Source organism: Macaca nemestrina, chromosome 14 (assembly GCF_043159975.1).
Source record: "Macaca nemestrina isolate mMacNem1 chromosome 14, mMacNem.hap1, whole genome shotgun sequence".
Taxonomy (NCBI): Eukaryota; Metazoa; Chordata; class Mammalia; order Primates; family Cercopithecidae; genus Macaca; species Macaca nemestrina.
Genome location: NC_092138.1, coordinates 55,111,212 through 55,135,353, shown reverse-complemented (window position 1 = coordinate 55,135,353; position 24,142 = coordinate 55,111,212). Strand labels below are relative to the sequence as shown.

At 35.3% G+C, this 24,142-nt stretch overlaps 2 long non-coding RNA genes across 5 annotated transcripts in view; one reads left to right on the top strand and one right to left on the bottom strand.

Annotated features, from left to right (window-relative positions):
• The window catches only part of LOC105498390 (uncharacterized), a 94,396-nt gene that overhangs the window by 61,125 nt on the left and 9,129 nt on the right, over positions 1-24,142 (top strand). The window contains exons 7-9 of one of the 2 annotated variants that reach the window (XR_011612646.1): positions 1,006-3,432; positions 7,585-7,749; positions 9,348-9,533. This is a non-coding gene — a long non-coding RNA (uncharacterized lncRNA). The remainder of the gene's footprint in view (positions 1-1,005; positions 3,433-7,584; positions 7,750-9,347; positions 9,534-24,142) is intronic. The other variant, XR_011612647.1, reaches the window with a different exon arrangement.
• The window catches only part of LOC139358147 (uncharacterized), a 101,402-nt gene continuing 78,156 nt past the window's right edge, over positions 897-24,142 (bottom strand). Inside the window, exons 4-6 of one of the 3 annotated variants that reach the window (XR_011612649.1) lie at positions 17,519-17,633; positions 12,500-12,560; positions 897-1,033 (exon numbers count right to left, since the gene is read on the bottom strand). This is a non-coding gene — a long non-coding RNA (uncharacterized lncRNA). Of the gene's footprint in view, positions 1,034-5,956; positions 6,019-12,499; positions 12,561-17,518; positions 17,634-24,142 lie in introns of those variants that run through there. The other 2 variants (XR_011612648.1, XR_011612650.1) reach the window with 2 other exon arrangements.

Below are 24,142 nucleotides of genomic sequence, written 5' to 3'. Positions count from 1 at the left end.
ATAACCTTCAAGCCTTGTAGAACTCAAATATTGTAATTTTTTCCTCCTTTGAATGAATGTAGCATTTGGGTGAAAGCAATGAGGACTTGTCTTTGTTCTTAATACGTAGCTAGCAAAAGGCTTAGAGCCAGAGATTTGAAAGCTCTGAGACATATTAGCTCCCTGATCTTCCCAACAGGTGGCTGATATTTTTAGCCCTCTTTTTTTTTTTTTTTTTTTTTTTTTTTTGAGACGGAGTCTCACGCTGTTGCCCAGGCTGGAATGCAGTGGCGCGATCTCGGCTCACTGCAAGCTCCGCCTCCCGGGTTCCCGCCATTCTCCTGCCTCAGCCTCCTGAGTAGCTGGGACTACAGGCGCCCGCCACCGCGCCCGGCTAATTTTTTTGTATTTTTAGTAGAGACGGGGTTTCACTGTGGTCTCCATCTCCTGACCTTGTGATCCGCCCGCCTCGGCCTCCCAAAGTGCTGGGATTACAGGCTTGAGCCACCGCGCCCGGCTATTTTTAGCCCTCTTTTAAAGATAAAAAAGCCAAGTCCCAGAGATGCTTAACTCATTTGCTTGGGGTCACTTAAGCCAGTGACAGCCAGGGAAGGATCTGACTACTCCCCAACTTAAGGCTGCTGTGAGAATCTCCAGACAGCAATCACTTGAAAGAAACAGCATTTATGGCTAAAATTATGATTTCAGAATATTAAACACTGAACTAGTGTAATCTAGTTTCATTTTATGTCAGATAGGTATTTTTGGAAGAAAAGGAGTTTGGTTTCCAGAGAATTAGCTCCTGACAGGTAAATGTCTGTGAGCTGCCGAGCAGCCTATACATGAAGAAAGCAAACGTTATGAAGAAAGTGAGCAATTTTACACATATTTTTTATCTCCAGCACCTACTTCTATGCCTGACAGCATAGGCAGTCAAAAATACCCGTTGAATCAAAGATTGAATGAATGTATGTCCATTTGTCACTTAAGAAAGTTTCCACTCACATTGTCTCTTTTTCCTTTCAGTTGCTTTCTCCACCATAACTTCCCAGGTCTGCAAAACAGATAATTGAACAACAAAATCAGTTTTACCTTCCTCTAGAAATTATTCTTTTCCTGGACTATTTTCTTACACTGAAACCTGAATCAACATTATCATTTTTTTATATTTCATCTTCAGAATTTTGATTTTTGCTTGAGATAATCTTATAAAGTAGAAGAATCTGAGGATTTGGCCTGTTAATAGCAGTGTGTTGTCCTCTTTAGGTGATTCTCTTTGCATTTTTAAAAGAAACCTATATGTTCTTAATCCAAAAGAGTAAGAAACAAAAACTCAAATGCATGGTTGGCATTTCTCAGAGACTGGAAGAATGGTAATGACCAGCATTTTTGAGCTTTGGTGAAAGACAATGACAGTCAATATATGACAATAGAAGCTGAAAATGTCAGTTTGGATATCCCAGTACTCATTGTGGCTACAGTGTGGATGTGTGATGTTGGTTCAACAAGGCACTCCTTACCCCACTCTAACGTCGAGTTAGGAAATATCAAGCAAAGAATGAGAGACACTGAGAGGCTCATATTAGTGGAAGGCTGCAGTTGAAGAGACAGCTCCTTGAGTTTCCAGGGTAGCAATGGCCTAAAGCAAAGACAGTGTTCAATGCCAGTGGTCATGGTAGGGATGCAAGCTCTGTCATTGAGTGGTTGATGGTAGCAGCAATGTTATCTTTACAGAACTAGCTCTGTGGCATAATTGTGCCTAGGGTCTTGGGAGCTGTTTCTGTTCCTGCTGTTTTTCCATGGCTCAGTCTGCAGCCTTGCTAATGATTCTTTGAGGTATCTCACATCATTTAAAATAAATTTAATTACTCAGTTTCTGTTGCTTACAATCAAGAATCTGTGCACCATATCAAAGCCAGCAGGGAAGTGAGGTCTGGGCTGTATTATTGTGTTTGACATACTCTGGGGAAGATCAGGAATATTGATATATTTGCAAAAGACTTTAAATCTTGGCTTAAGATTCTTGATGCTACCAGTTTACCACTAGTATGATCTTGTTGTGAAAGTTACTAAACCTTACCCTTCTCACAGATGCAAATGGAAATAATACTATCTATCGTGAAGGCCAGTTGGAAAAACTGAGAAAATATATAATATGATCCAGAACCAGGACTGGCATATGGGGGACAATGAAGAATATTTTTAATCTTTATTATTTCATCATGTATGTAAATTGCCTATACTCTCCCACCTACGTGAGCTGTCTGGACTCTATGAGATATAAAGACAAAATGAGTATCCAGAAATTAACTCTACATGTTTTTAAAAAGACTAATAGAAAGAAACCAAATATATACACATGGGACGTTGGGTTACAGGCTAAACTTATGATTATGGACATTTACTGCTCACATTAGCTATAAGATGAGGTATTACACAATAAAATCCAGAGAGGAGCTCTTAAACATGATACTCTTTACTTCATCTCAGGAGTATTATTTCAGTTGTTTAAAGAAGAAAAATAGGAGGCCAACACTTGCTAGTTTGATTAGGAAAGCTTGTATTCTTAAAAGGTATCTGACAAATAGCAGCAGCTTACAATAAAGGCCCTGAACTATTGTTTCACTTCCATTATTGCTCCAATGGCATGATTGTAACTTTCCTGATATGGAGGAGAAGAGTATTTTGTTTGGTTGTTTTGCTGGATTTTCTGCATAACCCTAGTTACACTGTCTTCTGAGACTGTATAGAATTGTTGAAGGCTCAGGCATCACTAGTGTCTCACAGTGTGTCACTGGGAAAGTAATTAACTCTTTCCGGGCGCCATTCTTTTCACTGCTAAAATGGGCATTATGTTTTCTCTCTCTTGGGTTATCATGAGAATTAAATGAGATCATGCATACAAAGTTCTGGGTATGTCTGGCACACTTTTTAAAAAACAGCTGCACTCACAAAATGAGATGCTCCCTTCACTTTTAGTCCAATAAAATGCATATTCATAGAGAATCGGGTCACATTATCTCTGCATGACAGGTTTCTGCAGGGACATGGGTGTGCCAGATTCACCAGCTGTCTTCACATCTTCCCATTCCCATGAGATTTCTGCACATTTTTCCTGTACTTTTAGTGGCTCCCCAGAGACAGTCTTCCTTAGAGAGGAATCAGGGTATAGGCGAATGCTCCATTAATTTTCTTGCTGGCATTTTACAGCCAGTGGTGTGGATGACCAAAGAGCAGCCAGGATGGGAGACAGCTAGACAGAGCCTGCAGGCCCCTCTGGAATACTTTCACTATCAGAACACAATGAATGAAAAACCTTTAAAAACTCCTATGAGTTACAGAGAAAGCTTCCAGTGAAGATGGTGGTGTTGGCTGACTCTAGGAAATGGAAGAGAGGAAAAACAGAACAGCAGGAGCAAAAAAAATAAAGGCAATATTCCAGCATGCTACTACGTGTGTCCTTATTTCTTTCATCTTAAAATTCTAATTTTAAAATGTTAAAATGATAAATGCTATATAACATTATAGGATGTTTAAGAAATGTAATAAATAAATATCACATAGCTCACTACCCAAACACATCATTCATTTTAATTTTGCATATCTCTTCAAGTATTCATTCCTTTTTTTTTTTTTTTTTGAGATGGAGTCTTGCTCTGTTGCCCAGGCTGAAGTGCAGTGGCACAATCTCGGCTCACTGCAACCTTTGCCTCTGGGTTCAAGTGATTCTCCTGCCTCAGCCTCCCCAGGTAGCTGGGACTGCAGGCGCACACCACCATGCCTGGCTAACTTTTTTATTTTTAGTAGAGATGGGGTTTCACCATGTTGGCCAGGCTGGTCTCAAACTCCTGACCTCATGTGATCCGCCCACCTTGGCCCTCCAAAGTGCTGGGATTACAGGTGTGAGCCACCATGCCCGGCCCTAGTATTCATTCGTGTAGAACACATATCTTGGGTATTAGTTAATAGCATTCATTTTTACTTTATGTAATGCCAAGTAATTTTCAATGATGTCACCTTAATTTCATTATCATTACTTTTGATAGTTCAAAACTGCATATCAACTAAACATATATCTATTATTTATATATCAAATATCAATAGACAGTTTGACTGCTTTCATGTGCTTTATTGTAAACAGTTCTTAAAAGAATATTTTTGTTTATTGACTATAGTACATTCTATCTTTTGGATAATTCCTTTAAGACAAATTGCTCAGGATGGCATTAATCAATTTGAGGATAGGAATATTTTTAATCTATATGGAATATGACATGAAGAGATTCTGATTTGCTACATGTTCAATTTTCTTTTGAAATGCTTTAGAAGTATGAATAAATTTTACAAGTCTCTAAGGTACTCTCGGGAGATAAAGACATAGCAGGTATATAATTTCTGCCTTGTACAAATGGAGAGATTAAAGTATAGAATGTTTAAGTGATTTGCTTGAAGTAACACCTCCGAGACACTCAGGGTAATGTCCCAGGGCTTATGCCAAGCATCCATTAGTTGCAGATCACTTCATTTGCCTCGATCCAAAAGACAGCTTTGCAAACAACTTAATTTCACTGCTCAGAAGTCACCCACAGGATGCTCATTGCTGCCCCCATCATACACTGCAACATCCAAACCCTACAGTGGTCCTTACCCTGGAAATACTCTCAATGGATCTTTGTGAAAGACAAACTCCATATTTCCTTCTTGGCTTTGTAAAGTACTAACTAACAAATAAACAGCCTAGGAAAATTAGTTCAAAGGTGACTGCTATTTAGCAGCCCACATCTGGTTGGCAAATTCACATTTGTTTCTACTGCAAAGTAAACTGTATCTTCTTGTTAATGTATTAACTCAGATTTGCAAAATGAGAAAAACAATTAAGGAAATTAATAAGAAAACATGTTTTTATTTGGCATCCTCCCAATTTGATCAATGTCACTGAGATTATGTAAACGGTAACTGTTTCAGTTTACATTTTGTTTTTTATTATGTGATAGAGACAAGCAAATTATTACAGATGTTTGTCCTTTATGACCTCCAGCAACTCCTCATGCTGACTATGGTTCAGTTTCTTTCTAAAATGTGTTGCTGAAGGTATTTTTAACATGAGAGGAGGACTCATCCTTCAATATAGGGCAGCTCTTTACAGAACTTTCTCTGTTATGCAAACACTTCTGTCTCAGAAAGCTAGAACCTTTCAACTGGGCATGATTTGCAGCTGTAAACCCTTGCTAAGTAATTTCTTATGATTTCAAATTTTGGGTGATTTGTTATTAATTTGCAGATAGAGTCTCAGGGAACTCTTCTGGAATGCAAAAGTTAGTTTGATTTAGGCTTTCAGAATAGCATTGAACACCCAATTCCTGGAGAGGTTTTACTTTGAGATAGCGTGACAGTGCTTTCCATGTAAGAAAGAAAACCTATTGATGACTTAAGAGTAATCACATGTACTGTTTTTCCTGGGCGCAAAGGAATGGTATCTTGTTCCAATCAGAACCTATGTTTTCATTTCCACAACTATTATAACAAAAATATTAAAAGTATTTTACCTAATCTCCATCCTTTTATTGGCATATGCAATGCAGGAGATTCAATGACATCTAGGCTAAGAAACTGTCCTTTGTGGAACACCCTTATGCTGCTCTTGGTGTGGTAGGCTTGAAAATGGTCACCAAAGATATCCACATCCTAGACCCTCTAAATACACCACTCTATATGGCAAAAGGGGCCTTGTAGAGGTGATTTAAATTAAAGGTCTTGAATTGAGGAGATTATTCTAGATTATTTGGGTGGGCCTAATGTAATCACATGGGTCCTTGTAAGAGGCTGGAAGGAGAAACAAACGAGGAAAAGGCAATATGACAATGCAAGAAGAGATTAACGTTCTACAGCCACAAGCCAAGCTATCCTAGGAGCCTCTAGAAAATGGAAGAGGCAAGGAACGGTCTCTTCTCTGAAGCCTTCATGAGAAATAGTTCCGCTGACATCTTGATTGCTTGATTATAGCCTCGTAAGACTCTTTTGGCACTCTGACCTCCAGATCTGCAAGACAGTACATTTCTGTGTGTTTATCCACTGATGTGATTTTTTACAGCAGCAATAGGAAACTAATATGATAGCTTTTGAAAAGTCTGGTCAATAACTACATGGTACTATCCCATCATGTACTACAAAATTCAAACCTAAATGTGGTGCTTACTCTGAAATACTTTTAATGGATCTCTGTAAGTATCACTTGTTCTCTGCAGTAGTAAATGTAACACATTTTAAATTGTGTAGCATTGTACAAGTATAAGGTTTTTATTGTTAGTGAAGAAATAATTATGAAAAATTAAGAATACAGACTTAAAAATCAATTTGCCAAATTTCAAATCTCAGCTATTACATATATAGTCCTGTGACCTCAGTATGTTACTGAACCTCTCAATGGTGTTTTACTCATGTTGTATACTGATTAGAAGCACTTCCTAGAAATATAAATTTATTAGTGATATCCTGGGCTGAAAAATTAAACTCTTCATGACGAAGGTCATGGAAGCTGTATATTTCATAAGTACTCAAGTAATTCCTATTATTGAAGAAGTTGGGGAAAACTCCAGTGCTGATTTTATCCTTTGCTGCACATGTTACATCTTTAGCTTCAAAAAAGTTATACAGAAGAGAGGGGCTGGTGATTCTCTTACTTCAATGATTGAACAGAGCACTCTGTTGACAATTGTTATATTCCACATCTCTTTAATTTATGTATTTATTCACTCATTAATTAACGTATCCTTTTCTTTATTATTTTCTTTTTCAAGTTATTAACCATCTACTATACATCAGGCTCTCTACTAAATGTATGGGATGTAAAGATGAATAAAGTAGTCCTGTCCTCAGAGAATGTGCAAAGGGAAGTAGGCATACAAGTTAATATAAGATTTCAATTCACTGCTGGATATAAAATGCCAGAGGAGGCTAAGAATGACAGACAAGATATAAAAGGAAGAGACGGTAGAAGTGAAGGATAAAAATCAACTTGCCAGGTGTAACTGCAGATAGTGCTAAATTGTTTCCCAAGTATTCCATATTCGCATTCTCATAACACAACTCTAATATAAATAACTCTCATTTTGTAAATGAGGAAACCAATATCGGGGGCACAGAGATGTCAAAATTCACTTCGAGAATCAAATGTGAGTGTTGGCATTGGAAACACATTCTAAGTTCAGAAATCTTTCCATTATACCATGTTTCTTGTCATAGAATTATTTCTATAGAAAATGTGCTTAGCCATGTAGGGTTATGAGAAGGCAGAGATATGTCACATCTTCTAGAAGCCATAGTGGTTTCTAGACTTTATTCAGACGTTATTCCTTTTACAAAGGTGCCTCAAGTGTCTGTATGCTATTCATTTTTGGATCTTTAGAACCACACAGGATTTTGCATAAAGTGCCAGCACAACATATGCCAGAAGTATGAATGGGGTTGCTGTTTATTCATTCTTTCAAAAATTTTTACTGTACGTCTTCATTGTATCGGGGGATAAGAATATCATGTCCTCAGGGATTTAGAAATATAAAAGAGAAAGAAACTTAAGAAAAAATCTAATATATTATTCTCTTCTAGACTAAATATTCTTTCAGAAGTTCTCCAATGATTATGAAATTATTTGTTTCACCCTGATGTTGAGGAGAAGCTGTCCACCCATCTGTGGGTTACTCTTACTCACAAACCCAAGAAACAAGTGAATTAGAAAACATTAACCAAGTTAAAATATTGGATTGTACAACAGTAAGTTTGTATGAATATATACCTTTTTTTTTTATTCTGCTAACTCTATTGTCATCATTTTCTTAATAACAAAGTTTTTACAACATTGCCATTTGAAATTTTATTTCTTCATTTAACAAATGTTATAAAACAAATACCATATGCCAAATCCTAGACCCTATTGAATTCTATATCTCTAATGTCCATCACAACACCTAACATTAAAATTCAATTCAGTTTCCTGTTTTCTTCAAAGTGTAGAGAGTAGACATGTATTGAATGCCCACTGTCAAAATGATTGACAGAAAAACTTATCTATCAAGGAAATCAAAGTCTCTCTGACTAGCTGCAGTAAGAGATAATACTATTCTGATAGAGTCTTAATAATGTTCAAGAGGAGGGAAGTCAGTGGTGAATATTGATAGGGTTTTAGGACCTGAGTTGGATGATTTCAAAGTGTGTATTGCAAAAGGGGAGTTAGCTGAGATTGGGACGCGTCTATGACATAATAGCTTTAATAGCTTGTGTTGGTGGACACGAGAAAGTAAAGATCTTGAAATCACTTTCAGCAGTGAGCTCTTAATTTTGATAAATAAGATCTTGTATTTAATTAGCAATCATATTTCTCAGGGACACGTCTTTTCTGGGACAAGTAACAAAGTCACTTTTGCTTTCCTGTATTATTTAACTTAGGAACAGGAAAGTTCAGGCATAACTCAGAGATATTGTGAGTTCAGTTTCAGACTACCATGATAAAGCAAGTCACACTAATGTTTTGTTTTTTCAGTGCATATCAAAATGATTTTTATACTACACTGTAGTATATTATGTATGCAATAACATTACGTCTAAAAACAATGTACAGATCTTTTAAAATACTTTGTTGCTGGAAAATTCTAATGATCATTTGAGTCTTCAATAAGTCATAATATTTTTGCTGGTGGCGGGTCTTGCCTGGATGTTGATGACTGCTGACTAATGGGATGGTGGTTTCTGAAAGTTTTTTCTTTTTCTTTTTTTTTTTTTTTTTTTGTAGGAATGGAGTTTTGCCATGTTGCCCAGGCTGGTCCCGAACTCCTGAGCTCAAGCGATCCTCCCACCTTGGTTTCCCAAAGTGTGGAATTACATACGTGAGCCACCGCACCCAGCCAACTCTTCTTTTCATGAAAGATTTCTGTCTAGCATGTGATGCTGTTTGATAGCATTTACCCACAGTAGAACTTCCAAAACTGGAGTTGATCCTCTTACATACTGCCACTGCATTGCTAACTAAGTTTATGTAATATTCTAAATTATTTGTTGTCTTTTCAACAATGTTCACAGCATGTTCACCAGGAGTAGATTTTCTTTCAAGAAGCCACTTTCTTTGCTTATCCATAAGATGCAAAAGTTTTAAATATTATGAAAATTAACAAAATGTTACACAGAGACAAACAGTGAGCACATGCTGTTGGAAAAATGGAGCCAAGAGACTTACTAAACACAGGATTGTCACAAAATTTCAACTTATAAAAAATACTGTTAATCTGCTAAGTGCAATAAAGCAAAGCACATTAAAATGAAGTATGCCCGTATATCTAAACACATGAAAATGAAATTACGTTTATTTCATTTCTCAGATGAAAGGTCAGGCTCACATCATGTGATTTGCATTGGCCAATGAAATGTGACTCATGGTGACACCTATCACTTCTGGGTAGAAGCTTTAAGAGACATGCATGCCTGACCATATTATCTTTCCATTCTACCACAACATCTGGCATGTTGTAGCTATTGTGACTGCTTTATCAGCCTGGATCCCAAAGGTAAGGTGGCATGACATTGAGCAGAGATCATAATCATACTGTTACCAATATGAAACTTGTATAGGAAATATGCCTTTTGTGCTGTTTTAAGTCAATATGATAGGGTTATTTGTTCCAGCAGAAAGATCTAGTCGATTCTAAGCAAAAGACATGGTAAGTGTATATCTGGTAAATATATAATAGATAAATGAATGAATTAATGATTATTAGGTAATGCATTATACACAAACTTCTCAGTTTTTCTATTTACATCTCATACAAATGTGCTGCATTTTAAATAAAATTTGACATATAGAAAATTAAATAAGGGCATGATTATTTATTTACACTATAAAACATCCCTCCCCACTTGAATTCATTTAAAATAATAAATCACTGACCTTTCATTTACATGCTTATGACATACAGCAAAGCACATTTACATGCAAATTTGTGTCCTCTCTTGTCTTCATCAGGATTACGCTGAAAATATCTGCTACAATTACTTGCTTAGAAATAACTTTATGCAGCAATTGTTATTGCTATGTAGGTCGTGGTATTTTCTAGATAACTTCTCTAAGTAGACTTTTTGGATAGCAACTGAGGTGACTAATTCATTGACGATTAAGTTTAGAATAAGATAAATTTCTATCTTTCCTCTTTTGTAATAGCAATCCTAACATTTATTTGACATTATAATATTACAGAAAATTACTACCATAATTATGTACCTTGCTAATGTCTGTATAATTCTAGAATGAATTAATAGTAATACTGCACTAAAAGATTGAGTGAAAAATTCTGAGCATTATTCATGTCTCTGCCAGCATATTCTTCAGCTAATCATGACAGAACTAGTACAATAGTTTGTCATCTGTAATTGTTTGCTGAATAGTAGGCACACCTCATAATGAAAAAAAAAAATGTAGAGGAAAAGAAAAAGTACAGAAAGAGTAAAGTTTCGAAAGACAGCCCTCAGTATCATCTTTCATTGTGCTCAGTATACACACTGCTTAGCAGACTTGCTGATATTACTATGAAAGAATGAGATGCATGACTATATTTTTCTCTATAGTTTTATATTTATGATTTTCAAAAGTTATGACATCTACATGAGTTTAATTTAATTCGTAGTGAGAAATGGTTATCAAGTAAACCAAATAACACATCTATTACATAACACAGCCATTATGCCACCCTGCCCCTTACCTCATCTCTATACTGAGCACCCACAAATCACACATTTTTATAACATTTTGCTGAACTAGTAAAGATGGTTGTTAAAGACCTTGAAGAAGTGGAGCCTATACCTTATTGCATACAAATGTGAGTTGCAGATTTTATTACAATCAAAATAAATTATAAAACAGTAAAGACTTCCTGTAATATCAACATATATGCATGCCACGCTAACTTCCTAATTTAAAGCCTTAAATACTCATAAGAAGTTTGCCATATGTGAAATGTAGACTTGGTACATTTACTGTGAGAAGCTTACCTTTTGCAGTACCCTCACTTCCACATTTAAGCACATCGCATTAACTGTGTAAGATGTTGTAATTAACCTCTTTGTTTGTAATTCGCTTTGAATTATAAATAAGGCAAAACCCATTATGAGGTATGTGAAGTCATGTGATTATGGTATACATCCACGGACCTGATTTTCCTTCATACTTCATTGATTTTGAATAAAATGCATTTCAAGAGAGGTAAGAGCTGGGAAATTAACTCGTTTATTTAGCATCAGTTTTATAGGTTAAAGCAGAGATCCAGAGAGAAAATTACTTAAAGTTACAAAGTGAGGTTTTGTTCTTTTAACACCTCCACTGAGTTGTCTTTAATTAAAAACATATTTGAGAAATCCAGGTTTCCTTTATATTCCTGATGGGGGCAATCATCATCTCAAAGGTAGGGTCATATGCCAAATATCATACCCATCTTGAGATGAACATTTTGTTGTTTGCCAAACAGTTAGTTACTTTGCATAAAGCCCTCACTAGTGAAATCACTTACCATGTTGTACCCTGCTTCTCTGTATTATTGCCAATATATGTCCTAAAACCTGGCCAAAGAGTCTCTTATACAAAACTATGTTTCTGTTTCGCAGGTCAGCCAGATAGATAATTAGGAGATGGGTGCAGTCTCCTAGAGAACTATTCACTAAGGCCCATCTTCTTTCAGAGTTTTCACATGGTTTAATAAGTGCATTTCCTTTAAGATTAGACTAGTATTCCTGAAAAGTAGAAAGACTGGAGCTTTTGACTACATCTGATCAACCTACTCCATTCCATCCCATTGTGTGATGATGGTTACAGTGATGTGATGAAGGTTGTATAAAGCCTTCAATGAGGGCCCCATGTAAATGGATCAGACAACTCTTTTTTCTGAATATTTGACATTTGCTTCCTGCAGTCACTTTTAAACCACTTGAGTAAATAATGAGGGCATATATTCTTGGCAACTGAAAAAGCTAGCCATATCTGAAAGTAGAAAAAGGAACTAAGAGAGAAAAATTAGTTAAATCCCATATTGGGGGTTGCTCACTCATTAAAACTGCATTGTGTAAAGCATCAAATAGCTCATGAAATTGAACAAATTAAGGTGGGAGTCATAATTCTATCCCATGCTTTTTACTGGCCCATGCTTCATTATATAAAAACTATAGCAGGAAAATACTGCAAAATCAGAATTTTTGGCCTAAGAAAGTAGGAAAAGCAAAAAAGGTGAGAGGCTTTTATCTGTTTAATAAACACTTTGAATTCACATAAATAAATAAAACCTAGAAAGGGAATTTACTGACTACACTTTTCATGGGCATGAATATAGTATTTCTTATGTTTTCTGATACCTTGACTTCTGGGGTTTTATCTCTCTGTCTATGTAATTATCTATCAAGCTAGCTATCCATCTATATATCTGGCATATGTTTATTCATATTTCTAAGTCCAGCAACAACATTCTTATCTTTCTAAAGATAACAAACTTACTTTAGTATGACCACTATTTCTGAGTTTCACTTTAAACCTGGGACTGGAGCACTCAAGAATACTAGTGTGATGAGAGAGAAAGAGAGAACACAAGGAACAAAATTTAAAAAATAGATAAAGTGGACAACATCAAAATTTAAAACTTCTACACATCAAATGATACAATCAACTGAAGGAAAGGCAACCTACAGAATGGGTGAACACTTTGAAAACCATATGTTTGTTAAGGGTTGATATCTGAACATATAAATAACTCTTACACGTCAACAACTAAACAAATGACTCAATTTAAATATGAGCAAAGGACTTGAATAGACATTTCTCCAAAGAAGATATGCACATGAACAATACTCACACAAAATAATGTTTAACATTACTAATCATTATGGAAGCAGAAATCAAAACCATGAGATGCCATCTTGCACTCATTAGGATATCTGCTATACAAAATCAGAAAATCACAAATATTGGCAAAGACGTGGAGAAACTAGAACCCTTGTGCACTGATGATGGGAATGTAAAACTGTGTGTCCATTATGAAAAACATCATGTCAGTTTCTTGACAAATTAAAAATACAATGAACCTATGATCCAGCAATTCCACTTCTGTATATGTACCCAAAATAATTGAAATCCAGGTTTCAAAGAAATATTTGTATACTTATATCACAGCAGCATTATTCACATAGCTAAAATGTGGAAACAACTCAAGTATCTGTTAAAAGATAAATAGATAAACAAAATGTAGTATATACATAACACTGAACTACTATGCGGTCTTAAAATGGAAGAAAATCCTATCACACACTACAACATGGATAAACCCTGAGAACATTATGCTAATTACATAAGCCAATCACAATTAGATAAATACTCTACGATTCACTTATACAGATACCTAGAGTAGTCTAATTCAAAGACAAAATGTAGAATAATGGATGCCAGGAACTGGGGGCAAAATGGAATGTGTAGTTTTGTAATGGGTATAGAGCTTTTAGTTTTGCAAAATATAAAGAATTTTGAATGTACTTAACACCACTGAACTATACACTTAAAAATGGTTATGATGGTAAACATTGTTTGACTACAATTTCAGCACAATTAAAAATAAAAATTATTTTTAAGAGAGAAAAAAATGAACTAGGGAAATCATTAAGTTCTTTGGATAACCAATTTGGTAGGATTTTTTTCCCTTTTATTGTTATTATTATTATTTTGAATTTGGAGCTGGAACCTTACTTCACATAATTACTTGCTATAAAATGAACCTTCTTAGCAGTGCTAGTAAGTTACCTGAAAAAGGGATTAGTAATCTTGTAACCTAAAAACACTTATATGCCAAAGACATCTCTACCTTTACCAAGATATTCTTACTCTGTGAAGGATTGATGGATCTCCTTGTATTAGTTTTCTATGCTGTACAACAAATCATCATAGACTGAGTGACTTAGAACAACACCCACTTATTATCTTTAGCCAGGAGAGCAAGTTGACCAGCAAGACAAAGTCTTACACAGCATGAATTATTCATGGAATGACATCCTCTCACCTTTACTGTTCTCTGTTGTTAGAAGCAAGTCATGAGTCTCAGATACAATAGAGGGAAGAAGATTGTGGAAGAGAACATCAGAAATTAGAGTTAAACAGGCTGTTAAAGCCTGTTTAACTCTTCTTCCCATATTTTCATCTCATTCACATTTTTGATATAAACATGGAGTATTCCCATGAATGACACCCCTTGGTTAAACTGAAAGATGTTTACAATTAATCTCTTGCAGATGTTGGGGATCTAAACATGTCCATTTCATTGTTTTGACTTCCAGTGTACAACTTTATAAAACTCTCCTCAAGTTTTGGGTCTTTGAATAATCCATAAAGCTGCTGTTTATTTTATTTACCAGTGGATATTGAACCCAGGATACTAGTTGCCAGAAAATTAGTATTCTGTTGTCCTCACTTTCAGCTTTTCACATCTGATCACACAGTTTAATTTTAATATAAATTTATGTCAATTATTAGGCTGTACTCAAATGTATTCTTTGAAATAATATGTGATTTTTCAAAATCTTAGTTTAGAAATTTTATTGTTATAAAATATCGTGGGTACGTCAATGCCTTGAAATAGATTGGCACTCAAAGATCTAGCAAGTTTTGTTTTGTTTTAAATTCTGCCTGTCCAGTCCTTCTGGTGACCCCTTTCTAATGAAGATAAGCCCTTCCATCATAGTCACATGTGTTAGGGAGTTGCCTAGTTTTTTGACTTTTCATCTATTTAATCCTGTGCTAAAATCTCCAAAATTTTTTATGCAAACCTTTTTCTTTCCTGTGGAAAACTGTTCCACTGGGCTTGGTTTCTCTTATGATGATAATGATAATACATTATTTGAGACGTGATCTCACTCTGTCACCCAGGCTGGAGTGCAGTGGCATGATTACTGCTCACTGCAACCTCTCTCTCACAGGGCCAAACAATCTTGCCACCTCAGCCTCTCAAGTAGCTGGGACTACAGGTTCACATCACAACACACTGCTATTTTTTAAGTGTTTTGTAGAGATGGGGTCTCACTATGTTGCTTAGGCTGGTCTTGAACTCCTGGGTTCAAGCAATCCTCCCTCCTCGGCCTCCCAAAGTGCTAGGATTACAGCACCATGCCTGGTCATCTCCTATTAATTATTTCTTCACAGGTTTCTAAACAAATACAATCTGTGTTGCCACTCAAAAAATGTGTATTTATGACAACTTTTTGTTAAGCTCAATAAGGGTCTTCCCTTGGTTCCCCAAATACTCTCAATCAGTTTTCTGGGCAAAATTCAGTTATTTACTTTTCTTCTGTCCTACATATTTACTACACGCTTCTACTTGCTAGACATTTATGGACTATTTTAAATGCAATGGTTAAGGTAATTTTCTATGAACCCTCCTATGGCTCTAACTAAACAACAACAAAAAATCTGGTTCTGATATATTTGCTCTCTAAAACAGAGTATCTTTTTAATAAAAGAACTGCATCTCTTTCTGGTTAGAAGGTAACCAGAAACAATTTCTCTTTTATCACCTTCCAAACAAAATATAATAGGATTTTAAGGCAGAATTATGGAAGAAAACTCATTTTGTCATCCAAACAAGCCACATTGAAGATCACACTCTCAGTAGTAGTAATCCCCCAGGCTGGAGTGCAGTGGCACGATCTCGGCTCACTGCAAGCTCCTCCTCCCAGGTTCACACCATTCTCCTGCCTCAGCCTCCTGAGTAACTGGGACTACAGGCGCCTACCACACCCAGCTAATTTTTTTGTATTTTTAGTAGAGACGGGGTTTCACTGTGTTAACCAGGATGGTCTCGATCTCCTGACCTCGTGATCCGCCCATCTCGGAATAACCAAATGAAAATTTTTATCAATTTCTGATTTCTGTTTCTCATTTTCATGAGATATCTTATACATTTTCACACGAAGCTTCAGCATAATGTTTGCTCAGTGCTATGGTTTGAATGTCCCTTCCAAAACTCATGTGAAATTAAACTGCCAATGTAAGGTATTAAGATGTGGGACATTTGACAGGTGTTTAGGTCATAACGGCTCTACCCTCATGAATGGATGAATGCTGCTATGGCAGAAGTGGTTGTATTATCTTGAGAGTGAGCTCCTAATAAAAGGATAAGTTTGGCGTCCTTTTTCTCTCTGTCTTGTATGGTTTCTCACTTCTCACCATGTGATACTTTCTGCCATATTAAAAGCCAAAAGAAGACCCTCACCAGATATAGCTCCTCGATCTTGGGCTTCCCAGCCTCTGGAACTATGAGCTAAATAAATTTCTGAAGTATTCTGTTACAGAGTAGAAAACAAGCTGAGACACTCAGGTTTTAATACAGTATTTTTTTAAGTAGGTGAATGTATAAAGATAATATTAGTTATTTTCCTTAGTGACTAATAAAGATTGGTCATACTATATACTACAGACATTTGTTGTTTCATCTTATCCAGGAGAGGATATGGATTTCATTAAAATTTGTTTATATTTCTTTAATAGGTAATATAAGGAAGCTCTAAGATATTGGAAAATTATACAAAGTTTTATACTGATTTAAAGAGTTGAGCTGGAACTTGAATCCAAATCTATCTAAACTTATACTCAAGCTTTTGTCATGGAAAATCATAATGCTGCCTTAAAATGAAGCTTTTATCTTTCTGTAATATGCAAACCCTAAGCAATAGAATTAGACTCCACTCCCTTCAAACAAGTGTATATATGGAGTAAAATTTAAAGCCATTTTTCCCATCTAAATGGCTGTAGTGACTACTCTTTTCATGCAATTTTAATTCAAATTAAATTGAATTAAAAAATAAAACTGAAATTATTAAATTAGTTTTTAATATGTGAAAGACATGGCAGAAGATAAATTTTTAACAATGTAATCTTTAGTTGCAAAGTTTATTTTCTCATTTTTTAAAACTTTAAATTTTTAGAAATTAGGAAATTTTCTCAACAACTTTATTTGTTTGGTTTATTGGTAAATATAAATTTATTTTTAAAAACATGCCTTTATAGAGGCTATAGTCATTTGATTTCTACACTATGCTTTATGGAATCTAATATTAATTCTATTAATCTAGGGGTTAAATATCTTTATAAGCTTACATGGCATGTAGACAAGCCTTTACTCAGCAGTTCTCAATGTTGTGGTATTGATAAACATTGAAGGCAGAGCATAAGTTGAGATAAACTCAGATATAATGAGTAATAGATTGGGAGGACAGAGCAGTAGAAAGGAGAATGTGAAAGTGGAACTAGGTAGGATCCCAGAGCTCTTCCAACAGAAGATATGCAGCTCAAAGTTATCAACTTGTTGATGAAAAGAGTAAAAATCTGAAAATATTTGAAGACGTCTGTTCTGAGCCATTTATGAGTGACCAATGGCATGCAATACAGCCCCCAGAGATTCTGAGAACATGTGGCCAAGTAGTTGGGCTACAGCTTGGTTTTATACATGTTAGGGAGACATAAGACATTAATCAAAACCTGTAAGATGTGAATTGGTTCTGTCCAGAAAGGCAGGACAACTGTAAGCAGTGGCTTCCAGGTCACAGGTGGCTTCAAAGACTTTCTGATTGGCAATTGGTTATTAACTGAAGACCTGAAATCAACAGAAAGAAATGTCTGAGTTAGATAAGAGGTTGTGGAAATCAAAGTTTTATCATGCAGATGTAGCCTGTAGGTAGCATAAGAGAGAATAGATTGTAAACTCAACAGACTTAAAGAGTCTGTTCTATCAGTCTTAAGGCCTTTGTATTGATGTTAATGCTATCAGCTGTGCCTGAATTCCAAGAGGAGAAGGGTACAATGAGGCATGCCTGATCCCCACTTCCCATCATGGCCTGAGCTAGTTTTTCAAGCTAACTTTGGAATGCCCTTGGCCAACGGGTGGGCCCATCAGTCAGTTAGAATTTTATTTTTGGTTACAAACCATTTTGGGTAGATTACTAGTCATTTCTTGGATATCACTGCATGAGCTCAGTATTACACCTACCCTCCTCATCCCATGTCCAACTTAAATGTGGCAACTGGCCATACAAAATTCAAGGAAAGCAATCTGAAGACATACCCAATATGTAAGGCTTTCACGAGTTTAGACCAGCTTCCACCCCTATACTTTATGACTGAATTTAAAGCCCACTTATTTAAAAATTACTTGCCAATTTAAGTTAATCTGATTTTCTTATACCTTGATCTAACAGCTAATCATTCTACAAAGCCACTATGGTGAATGAGAAAAGCAGTCATCAAATAGAACAACTAATTCTGATATGCTGACTAGCACTCTGTGAAGGACAGACTGGACAATAAATCAATGGAATTGAGTGCTTTTTGTCCTAAGCCCACAAATTCATTTACAAATTCCAACTTCATATTTCATGTCTGATAAACAATTCCTTATGCATTGAGGAAAATGTATCTGTGAGTGTTCACAGGGGGAGAGGTGTGAAATTCAATTTTTGAGAGTTTACCATTGAAGAAAACTTTACATATGTCATAACAATTAATTTCACACTAACTGTACAAGGCTTTAATATCACCTCCACTTTACAGAAAATGATTCTGAGGTTCAGGGGAGTTAAATACACATTCCAGGACCCAGAGGTGATAAGTGGCAGATCAGATTCCAGAATCTGCACCCTTTTTCTTACAGGTATTAACCAGTTGTGGTGATCATATTTGCAATATTCTCTCAGGTATTTTTATGTTCTTAGATTTCTAACGTGTTTATTTAAACATACCAATTGATATTTAAAATTAAATGTATCTTTCAAAGGAGATGCTATTTTAGATCTACAATTCAGTATACAATTTTAACCTAATTAAAAGATGTTGTTATGCAAGTAGAATATTTTAAATTATTTATTAACAATTAATACTTAAATATTTACTTTCTGTCTCTTAGGGATTCTGTTGCTTAGTGTGTAAAAGTTAAAATTTTAAAAATATAGATGATTTAAAGAGATACATATCTTAAACTGGAACTCCCTAAATACCTTTAAGCTTATCCAGTGAGGACAAATATCACCCCCAGCTTACCCACCCATTTCAGACAGATCACTGGTCACTTCATAGACATGACTGCATATATCCAGCATCACACTCACCCTCCCCACAGTTAAGATATTTTGGGTGAGATGAAGGTAATTAACATAATTTACCTCAAAATATATTTATTTGACATATTTTGAAATGGCTGCTACTTGGCCATCCTGATAAAAAATGGCCTTACAAAGCTGTCTTAAGTGGGGAAAATTTGCATCTGTAGATAATCTCTATGAATTCAGCCATGCCCCAGGATCTGAGAGAGTAAGAGTCAGGTACCTTTAAAAGCCTGAAAAGAAATACTTACAAGCTGTTGCTTCTGTGGGAAGCTTCATCCACATAGCAAGGTCATCTTTGCTAGCCAAGCCTCTTTATCCCCTCCTAGAACCTTTATTACCAGAATTTAAGCCCTCGTTCTTTCGGTAATCTCAAAATGGTATATAAGCTTCTGTAACTCATTAGGAAGTTAGATCATTGTGAAGGCTCCTTTGTATACATGTTAAATAAATTTGTATGCCTTTTTTTCCTATTAATCAATCTGCCTCATGTCAGTGGCTTTTAGAAAACCTTTAGGAGGCCAAGAGCCTATGGCCCTCACAGACATTTTCATGGTTGCCACAAATACGATTTTCATTATGGGTACCCTGTGTCCCCATATGAAAAATGCCCTATAACTCTCCAAAATATACTCAGAGTCCCATCTTATCATTGCATCAGGCTTGATCAGATCTAGATCCTGTGCCCCTAAATCAGAAGAGATAAGATATATTATCTGCAACCCTCTTGTCTCATACATTCAACATATGATGGTGGAACACGGACAGGATAGCAACAGTAAAACAGGATAGCAAAGGTTGCTATCTTTGCAGGATAGCAACCTGCAAAGAAGGGTAGTCCTATGGCTATTATCGATCTTTAGTAACTCTGAGATTCTACTGAGCAAATATTGCCCACTTTCCTTACTTTGAGAAAATGCTCCTTGATTGGGCCTCATTTCAACTCAGTCTATTGTTCTCTGCAGCTCTAGACTTGACTCTCTGGGAATTTCCACTTTTAATAACTCTCCCTGACCACTTTTGAAAAGGTCATTAAGCATATTTCTTGGTCAGCTTCTTACTGAAGTTCTTTTGTGCCTCAGATTTTTTATTACAGGCAGGTGGCACCTTTGCCAGTCCAGGTCTTTTGAAATACTATGAGTTTCCATGTATTTGATTGCAGCCAAATCTGTATGCCAGAGTTGCATCTAAAATTCTTTTAAAAATCATATCTCTTTATCCTTAATTACTGAAAGTTTGGCTACTTCAAGATTCTGTGGGCTCACACTTCCCCATTTCCTAGGAGCCTTATTGTCTGACTTAAAAGATCCATTACATGCACCTTCAACTTTCTAGAGGTTTTAACAAAAAGTGTCAGCCACAGACTGTATTTGGTCTTTGTTCTGAGGTCACATCTTACTGTACTGCTCAGAGCACAGTTGGTGTTCCATATCCACAGGTTCTGCATCTGTAGATTCAACCAACTGTGGATCAAAGACAATCTAGCACAGCTACTTTCATTTTTGTTTTTTTAAGTTTTAATTCCTAAATAAGAAAAAAATGTTCTGTTTCACAGAGCTGAAATAGAATGATATTATCATATATGTGAAACATCTAATGAAGACAGTGGCATATACAGAAATTACTTGTTTTCATGCTATATTAAGTGCCATACATCGAGTGAAAATGGAGATTTGTGTCTTAAATTTATACATATAATTTTTTTCTTTATCTCCCTTTTCCCTTTCATATTACAGTTCACATTAGAAAAATTTTCACACATATTTTTTATTCTCAAAGAATGTATAAGAGTCATAGAGGTTAACAACATTTTATTAGAACACTTTTTAGATATTCTAATTCTATTCTAAGTCAATTCCAACCTAACATCCAGAATGGGACATTTTTCTTATAGGATCATAATTTTCAGGGTTGCTGGAGAAGAGGCTTTTTGGGGTCCAGGTGTCAGGACAATGTTAATGATTATTCCCACTAATAATTAATCTCTGATTCCCAGCATTAGAAAGGTTATGAGTCCTCACTTGGTACAGTTTTATCACTTGAAATTCATCTGTTATGAATTTAGCAGAAGAAAATCTAGGGTAATTTTAGGCGGTTAAGCATAGGGCCACTTACTTCTGTTTAATATTCCCTCCCTTCTCTGCCTCATTCGATTTGTATCTGCTATCTCACAGGTGTTTTCAGGACTATTCCCTTGGCTTTTAGAATGTATGATTTTCAATGCGACTATCTGCTCTTCCTAGACAGAAAATTCTATAGGAGAAAAAGGTGAAAATGCATTTGTCTGTTTATAACTGTCTTTCATTTGTTTAAGAAGGCTCTATCTGGCAACGTTAGGTGCATGACTTGTTATCATTCAAGAATAATTTTCTTCTAACAGCAAAGGATTTATTTGAAATTAAAATGAAAATAAATGTGTTAATAATCGCTTTAGATTCTGCTGTCTTAATCAGTTTTTAAGTATACATAAACATGTCACTAAATTCATAAATATGTAACTAAAAATGTAAAGCAGTAACAAAAGATAAGAGAGTACGGGCTTTGGAGTTAGAATAAGTAGGGCTTGAGTTGCAGATGTGTGCCTCTGGAAATTATGCATTCTATGTAAATTCCAGTATTTGTATATTTTTATTGTGTTTAATTCTAGCACATTCCTTGCATGATTAACTCAAGGATTAAGTGAAATAACAGATATTGAATATATTATGTGGCAAAATAAATGGGTATAAAACATGGATAGTCTATGAGAATTAGTGAGGACTCGAAACATATATATGCATATTTATACTATTGTAGGGGAGGAAAAATCATTTGCCTTTCCTCTTCCAAATTCTCACTGGACCCCTGTAACAAAAGGCAGATTAATAGGAGAAAAACAAGCAAAAGTGTATTAACATGTGTATCATGCATGTAAAATGGGACTAACAAGAGATGAGTGACTTGAAAAAGTGGCTTAAAACTAAGGATTATACAGCAGCATTGACAAAGAGCAGTAAATCTAGAGAAATGAAAGGAAAGCAGTGTTAGGTTTCCAAGGGCAAGAAATTTTAAGAAGGTAAATATGTTGTAGGAAAGAAACCAATGGTAGATAAAGGCTAGTTAGTAATGTTTGTTACATAGATTTATCTGGTATAGTCTCTGGACTGATAAGGGTATAAAAGTGTCTCCAATGATTCACTTTTGCCATTCGTGGTGGAGAGGGGAGGAAGGACATCTTTGAAAATATACTTCCTGTTTTTAGGCAAATTGGGGAGGGTGCGGACCTTTTCTTGTAACTTTTTAATTGCTTTCAAAATGATCCTTATGCCAAAGTGGCATAAGGAGTGGCATGCCCATTAATTTCTTCAAACAGGTAAAATTTGTAAATCTTTAGATAAAACAGGCATTGACAAACTTGTCTGTAAAAACACAAATAGTAAGTATTTTAAGCTTCGTGGGACATAAGATCTCTGTTACAACTTTTCAACTTTGCTGTTGTAGCAGCCTAGAACCAGAGACCCTTTATAAATGAAAGAATTATGGCTGTGTTTTAATAAAATTTTATTTATGGGCACAGAAATTTGAATTTCATCTAATTTTCATGTGTCATAATATATTAATGTACCTTATACAATTTCAGTCACTTAAAAATATAAGAAATATTTTTAGCTCAATAACTGTACAAAAATTGGTGGGGGGCCAGATTTGGCCTGAGGAATAAAGTTTGCCTACCTTTGAATTAAAATATTGTGCCAGTGTTGACACTTCTCTTCTACCTTTTATATGTATTTTAATTTTTGTTTTGTTTAATTTTTGCCTTTGTTTTGTTTAATCATATTACTATAGAACTTCTCACATAAAAAAACTATATTGATCCTATTACTAAATGGATATCATCTAGGGGTACCATTTTCCAATAAGTTAATTTAAGAAATATCCATTTGATACGGGCAGAAGTTATTAGTTGGATTAAAAAATAATTATTTTACAATTATATATGCTGATATGGTTTGGCTGTGTCCCCACCCAAATCTCATCTTGAATGGTAGCTCTCATAATCCCCACGTGTCATGGGAGGGACCCAGTGGGAGGTAACTGAATCATGGGGACAGGTTTTTCCCATGTTGTTCTCATAATAGTGAATAAGTCTCACAAGATCTGATGGTTTTATAAAGGGGAGTTTCCCTGCACAAGCTGTCTTGCCTGTGGCCATGTAAGACATGCCTTTGCTTCTCCTTAGCTTCCCACCATGATTGTGAGGCCTCCCCAGCCATGTGAAATTGTGAGTTCATTAAACCTCTTTATAAATTATCCAGTCTTGGGTATGTCTTTAATAGTAACATGAGAAGGAACTAATACATATGCACTCATGCTTTTATTTGATAAACTTTCCTATTATTCCTAATATAGTTTCTGGTTTTCAATATTTTTACTATCATGTTATTTTTGAGTGAATAAGAAGAGGTGTATTGTCACTAAAATAGACACTTAAAGAAGGAGCAATAAGTGGAGCACAGATCAAAAACCTCAGAAACAAAACAAAATTACTGTAAAAACTGCTTTAAATGTTTATTTGCATTACTTCTAATTATATTATGGTCTAACCATTATTTAAGAAGTTTACTGAGGTCTAAGAATTTAGTAGTAGCGTTTCTTTTACTTAGAAAACCAAGTTAATACTCTAATGGTCAACCTAACCTTGGCCTACAAAAATAAAAAATAAAAAGCACAGCTCCACAAGTTTTGCCATGGTTCAGAGAAAATCAAAGGCATCAATTAGCCATTTGCAATTCACATGCTTTTTTTTTTTTTTTTTTTTTTTTTTTTTGCTTCTGTGGAACTTCTTTTCATTCTCCAAGCATCTTCTTCCTGAAAATAACCATTTTCAACTGTGTGGAAAATAATCTTACCCTGAGTAACACAAAATGATTTGTCATTTGCACTGCAACAGAAAACCCACAGATTGATTCTTTTAACATCAAGAATTATGGAAACATTTATGAAATTTAGTGTTCAGAAAGATTATTTG